Consider the following 7,476-nt stretch of genomic DNA (forward strand, 5'->3'; position numbering starts at 1 on the left):
CGGGATCTTCTCTGCAGACAATTGAGCCTACTCTAAAAATTTATTGAGCCGTCTCTAAAAATTGTTTAGAGCCGTCTCCAATTTCTTCCTTGAGCCGGCTGTTATTTTTTTTTATTTTATTTTTTCTTTCTTTCTTTTCTATTTTTTCTCTCTGAGCCGTCTCCATATCTTTGAAGAGCCGGCTCCAAGTAACTTTCAAGAGCCGGCTCAATATTTCCTAAGAGCCGGCTCAACATTTCCTAAGAGCCGGCTCCAAATCCTTTTACCGAGTCGGCTCCTAATTCTCCACGAGCCGGCTCTTCCATCAATTGTCTTGGTCTCGGCACATCCTCTTTTTGAGGTTATAACAGATCCCTTCCAGAAGCATTGGCTCTTCCATGTTGCCTTGGGCGATTCTCTCTATTCTGTATTGGATGCTTCAACTGATAAGTATACTCCATTAATTCCCATCATTACAATGTCTAGGACTGTCAAGCAATTGATCTGTAGGATGTTGTAAGCCTCGGCAGTATCACTATTGGGTATAAACACTTCATTCCACAGAGCTTTTCGGCTAGGGCACTTCTCCATTCTCTTTGGGCATTGTGTTCTGTAAGTCTCTTCCTCTCAAATTCAATCATTATTGCAGATGATCTCACATTTAATTCATAATTTCAGCTGTCCAATTTTTTTTTTTTGGTTCATTTCCTTTAAGCTTTCCTTCATGAAACCCTCATATTCACTATTGTTATTTTTTTTGGGTCAATCATCCTAAGAAAATTGCTTACTATATGTTCTGCTATTCAAATTTTAAAATTAAACTATCAGTTTGGCTCTATTTAACCTACTGCTTCATTATTGATCAAATCTTGAGATATTGCATAAATTTTGTTATCAAAACCAATTTTTTTTGTTTTAAATTTTTTTTTTGGATAAATTTGCATCATGTGATGTCTATGGTTCATTTGGGAAGTACATTTCATAACTTTGTTGAACTCCTACTCTGAAGATGAGTTTATCTTTATCTCAATCCCCTGAGCATGTTATATATTTTTTTGGGGGTTTATCAAACACACATTTTAGGATTGTTCCATGCACAATCTTGTCAAAATTCCATATCCTTCCATTTAAATTTAAATTTGAATCCTCCATTATGATTCCAGTTTGGCTCTTTATATCCAGATAAATATTTTTTGTAAAATTCTAACTAAATGTGAAACTTTAACTAGGGCCTTTTCCTTGGTTCACTTTGTTTTATTATTTCCAATGTTAATCTTCTGTCTAAACTTATTTGTGATTTGAATCTTTCATTGCCTTTTAAATTGAATCTTTATTCAGAGAATTCCTCTGTTATTTCAGTTTAATTTCTAGAAATGTCCACGGCTTCATCCTCAAGTAGAAAGAATCCCTCTCGTGGACAAAAACGGTCTACTCAACATAATAATGAATCAGGCCCTAGTGAACCAAATCCTCCTCCACCTCAAATCTCTGCCACCATGCTATATAAAAACCCCACATACAAAAGCATATATGACAAATTCTTTCAGCATAGAAAAGTGGCCACAGCAATGGTGTTATCTGACACAATTTGCCATGATCTTCATCTCAACACCTATAGATTGTTTGATGCAATTGGCCTTGGATCATTTGTTGGAATGAATGAAGGTTACTATCCAAAATTAGTGAAGTTATTCTACACTCATCTTGAAGAAATGCCTGGAGAAGAAAAACTTAACCGCTATGTGGCTGGAATATATTTTCACCTTGATACAAACAGCATTGCTCGAATCCTTTATCTTCCATCTGTGGATGGAATTCAATTCTATTCTCATTTCAACTGGTTTAAAGGATAAGGTTTTGATAAACTAGCGGCTATTCGGCAAATGAGTTATGATTCAAATGTAACAAATACCAGAGAAGTCAACACCAAACAATTAACTATGGAAGCTCGGCTGATTCACAAGATCATCATGTACTCTATTCTTCCCAAATCTGGCAGTCGATCCAAAGTTTCCCACATGGACGTCTTTCTTATCTGGTGTGTCTTAAATGGCAAGCACTTTGATCTTGCATACATTATATTTCATCACCTTCTTACATGCAAAAGAAAGAAAAAGGTCTCTCTATATTATCCCATGGTTCTCTCTCACATATTTATGGATAAAAAGGTTCCGCTTGATAGTCGTGAAGCAGTCAAACCAGGGCCAAGACACATTCTCACTGCCTCAAATCTTGCGTCAATGGGGCTAAAAAGGGATTACAATGGAGTGTGGTTTTATCCTAGGCAACGAAGGTTGGAAGAGGCTCGAGCTAGAGGAGAAGAGATTGAGGATGTTGATGATGGGGATGAAGATGACCATGAAAGTGATAACGATGATGAAAATGAGGATGTTCCAGTTAAAAATCGTACCAATCATGCTCTCTTGTTGGAAATTCTCAAAGGGACTCGTCAGAACCAAGCCACTCTTGAAAAATAACAAACTCAACTTGACGAAATGCACATGGCAATTGCTCATCTTAATGAGGATTTTACAGAATTTTGAAACCAATATGGACCCTCTTCTCCTTAGAACAGTTTTTCTCTATTTCACACCCTCTTTTGTGTGCACTTATTAGCTTTATTTGCTTTAGAGAAGTCTTTTTTTTTCTGTGTTTTATAAACTATGCCTTTATCTGTCATATGGTACTTGTATTCACAGTCTCTTTCTGTTATCTATAAAATGCTATTTCTGCTTATCTTTTGCCCTTTAATTCATTCTTCTCTGATATTTCTTGAAATGGCCAGTTATTTTTCTTTATCTATTCACTTCACCTCCCTTTTTTTTTGAGATGACAAAGGGGGAGAAAGATGTGTTATCATACTAATGTGCTATTCTATTGTTTTTTAAGTATCTTGATAGATGCATATTGATAGGGGGAGTCTTCTAAAAATGTCTGTGAAATTTATATGCTAAAATTATTGCTATTGAATCAAGTTTGATATAATTTTCAAAATATGCTCCATGTTGACTATAAACACATCAATGTTTTGTCATCATCAAAAAGGGGGAGATTGTTGGCCTAAGGATTCTATATAAAGGTCAATTTTATGTTTTGATGATTACAATCCATTAATGATGTTTATGTACTAATATTTTCATTGAGTGAAGTATAGTTGTTCAATCATTCAATCCTTAATGATGAGCTAGAAGTTCCATTTCAGGCATTCCAAACACTCAAGCAATGATTTCAAAGAAGCATCAAAGTGTAAGAAAATAAAGAAGAACTCGGTCTTCAAAGATCATTCAAGCTTTTCAGCAAATCTTCATCAAGCCTAGACGATCCTAATCAAGAAATGAAGAAAAGGGTAGATAGGATGGTGAGATACTAAGGTTCAATGTCAAAGTTTAGTTGAATATATTTTGAAGCTCAAAATTACATTTCATGCATATCATTCTCATCTCATCTCTCAAAGAACATAAAATTAGCTTATTAGGTTTTTAAACACATTCATATGAGCCTTACAACATACTGGAATTCATGTTAAGCCTCCTACTGAAAGTAGAGAAGGCTCTACAAAAAGTAGAGAAGGCTCTACGAAAGTAGAGAAGGCTCTAAAAATCTAGAGAAGGCTCCACTTTTCCATTGAGCTGTCTCCTTTTCAGAAAAAGAGCCTGCTCCACTTTTCTAATGGAGCCGCCTCCATTTGAAATTGAGCCGCCTCCACTTTTGCAAAGAGCTGGCTCCTTCTAGGGTTTTGATCTACAACGGAAACTTTTTCATTTATTGTTGTCCAACCACCTACAACAGCTATATCGACCATTGTTTATCTATAAATACAGAGGTTGGTCTGCATAAAAAATACACACAATTACAGAGAGCATTCTACCATTCCTAAAAAGCATTAAAGAAGCATTCGTTGAGCTTTCATTCCCTCTGCTTTCATTTCCTCTCTTACATTTCATTCTACTGTAGTAATTCTGGGCTTCAGATATATATTCATCTTTACTATAATCGTGAGCAGAACTGTGTACTTCTATCTTTGAGAGATTTATTGTACAATTCATTTCTTTTTAAGTTATTGTAAAAGGGTTGGTGTGACCCAAAAGAAAGTCTAGGAGAAGGGTGTTCTCTTAGCAAGGAAAAGAAGCAAGGTCTTGCTTAAACTGAAGGTTTGCTCTCCACCATTAAGGAGAAGCTCTAGTGATTTTTGGGAAGTCTCAAGGGGGACCTTGAGCCGAGGAGTAGGAGTTTCCGAACCTTGCTAAATCGCCGAGTCATTGTTTGCAATCTCTCATCTCTATCTCTCTTATACTTGTGCCATACACTGCTTGAATATTTCAGTTTCTCTGTGATTAATAGTCTGTTAGATTTAATATTTTTAAATTGCAAAAATTGGCCCTTAACTCTATTCACCCCCCTCTAGAGTTAATTAGTGACTAACACATTGTACTTTCTTTACGGTTCGTTAGGAGGAGCTGATGTCAATTATATACCATAGTTATGGAATGGTTGACACTAGGAGGAGGATGGGGTTCACGGCAAAAGCGATACGGACCCAAAGGCGCAAAGGAGTACATTGTCGAGTTCTTTGCTAGAAGCAGAACTTGGGATCGCCGGTTTAGTTCTAAGGTTGGTATTACTTAGAAAGTATACGCCGAGAATGGATTAAGGTGTAGGTGTTAGGTCACCGCATGTCGGGGCCAACACAATTTCAAATGTTCTCAAAAAGGAGACAAGCGAAGAGTAGGATTCTGAAAAGGATCCTAAGGGAGGAGATATCAGCGTCTCCAAGAAAGGGGATATTAAAGCTTGAAGATGAAGGATCATACGAGGGTGCTCTCATTCACCAACAGTATAGTGAATGATACTGGTAGCGTTGGTGTGAACCAATCTACATATGGATGAATTTTCGTATTATCTCTCTGGGAGTTATTTGAGAAGTACTCTTCTGGAGGGTCGGAATGTGGTGAAGTTCTTATCAAAACGAAGACGTGATTTTTTATCACATTCCGAATCATATGGGAATTAGGTTATAACGTTCTAAGTTGCTTTAGAAAGCCACGATAGATGGTTTGCGTACCGTGTATAAGAAGGATGATGGTTAAGCCTTTGGATATTTGCTTACGCAAACGATTGTGCAATTAAGCTAAGTTTAGCATATAGGTTTCAAGGTTGGACGATTACCAACAAAACTATGGAACGAACTTTTGTGAACTTGAGTTCAAAGGAGGTTTTCTTCTCTGGAATGGAGGATGTCCTGAGTAGAATTATATTTTGAATTATAATATGTGTTTTTATGTGTTTCATTTTGTTATTATGTGTTTCATTTTGTGATTACGTGTTTCATTTTTGTTAATTAGTCCGGATTGGGAGTATGGATTGGTTGGGGACACAAGTATGTGATCAACCAACTATTATTTTGATGATATGGGTAATAACGCTATGTATGTTAGGATTTGTGAGTATATGGTCATAGGATTGGGTAGAACTACAAACTCCTAGCCAATCTATTGGACCTGGATGTGCCCCAATATGGTATGCTACTGGGGAAGGGATAGTTTACTACCAATACGAGTCAAATAATCTATAATGATTAGTTTGATATGCTCTATGCTAAGTAGGGATTCGTTTTTACAACGCTATAAGAATGGTGGTTGTTAATGTTTTGGGGATTCGTAGAGGTTGTGGTAGGTAAAGATCACCGTAATGCCACTATGGTTCAGACGAAGGATTTTGTGCTGGTAAGTACTTATTATAATGACGCCGGGAGAGGAAAGCTTCATCAGTCTACTCGTAAACAAGACATTTTTCTTGAAAGTGTCATTTAGAGGGGTTGCTGGAGTTGCACTTGGAGGAGGAACCGTTTCTACACTGTATAAAATGTGATTTTTTTTTTTTAGGGTCACTATTCGCAACAATTAGCTGTTGCTACAGTACTGATGACTATAAGGAGGATGGGAAATGTTCCATATTCAATTGAAATGAGGCAAGGAGTTAGTTTGACATTTACCCATATTGGAGAAATAGGATGTGTCAAGGACAGGAAGGAGAAACCGAACGTTTATAGAAGGAAGCGGTGCACGGTGTGTGTGAAAAGTCATAGTGAATTGACTTTCGCTGAATGGAATTACCAGTTGATTTTATTATCGGTATGCTTATCACTAACTGGTGATGCATCACTACAGCTATAGGATTAGCTTTTGAGGATGCTCCAATGTAAGCAATGGGTGTAAACAAAAGCTTGTGGTACCAGACCAGTTGGTACTTCCTGTAGATAAATGGGAAGAAGGATGCAAGGACTGAGATTCACAACTCATAGTTCTTTATTCATCCTGGTGAAAACAAAACGCTTCACGGTATGAAGCCGAGGTTTGAGGAATCAGTAAGCAGAGGGACATAGTAATTTTGACACCATCTCTAATATTATCGAGCTGGACCATTCGAGATTACTAGATTCTTGTAGACATTTTTATGTTCAGGAAGAGATGATAGAACCTTTTCACAGATTTAGATGAGGGGTTGCTGACTTTTACAAAGGGTCAGGATTTTGGTTGGGATGTTGGTTCGGTTCTATATTAAATCAGCTCAATTCTGGTTTATTTTAGACTGGTAGGATATCAGTTCATATGAATAGAGGGGATTACAGGACGACTTAGATGCATTAAGGTGGTGATTCACACTTTGCATTAAGTTCTGTCCGGTGAAGGGGAATAGGAAAGCGGACGGTCTTATCAACTGCTAGGATATTGCATACTTTGTGATTCTTTGTTGAGTTCATAGTTGAAGTTTTAGTCTGGATAATAATGACACTGGCTGTTATCACATAAATTCAGGAAGACAACTGCAAATATTGGGGTTGATCTTCGTAGAGGTGGTACTTTACTCAACTAGAGTTTAAGGTACTGACGGAGGTTTAATGGTTTCCGTTAGTATTGTCAGAATGAATTGCGATTTAAAATCGGCACTTCTTTACAATGCACTCGGACGATTATAAGGTACATCAGGACATCGAATGTTTGGTCAAGTGAATCGGATGATATAGGACATGTTTAATTTGTCTATCTGGATAGGTGGGTTTTAAATTAATGTGATACGTATGATGTGCATGTTGGGACTACGGGTGAGTTAGGTCTTCGTTAAGTTTAAAGTCGGTAAATGGTTGAGTTAAGGCATGGTTGATTTGCCAAAGTCTAACCAAATAGACTTAGGATGGCATGGGTTATTTTCCAAAGGCATGGTTGAATGGTCGGCATAGTTGATTTGTCAAGTATAACTAAATATACTTAAGGCGGCATGAGTGATTTGCCACAGACATGGTTGAATTGTAGGCATGGTTGATTTACAAAGGTTTAACACAATATACAAAAAGGGGGGCATGGTTTATTTGCTAAATTATGAATAACTATACTTCGGGAGGCATGGGTTAGTTGCCAAGTTATGACTCAATATATTCGTACTGATAGAGCTGAGTCCACACGAGAACGAAAATGAATTTTAAAAGAAATAATTCAGAGT

This window comes from Cornus florida, unplaced genomic scaffold (assembly GCF_030987335.1).
Source record: "Cornus florida cultivar Cherokee Brave unplaced genomic scaffold, ASM3098733v1 CherokeeBrave_3.0.0_Hap2_Chr08, whole genome shotgun sequence".
In the NCBI taxonomy this organism is placed as follows: Eukaryota; Viridiplantae; Streptophyta; class Magnoliopsida; order Cornales; family Cornaceae; genus Cornus; species Cornus florida.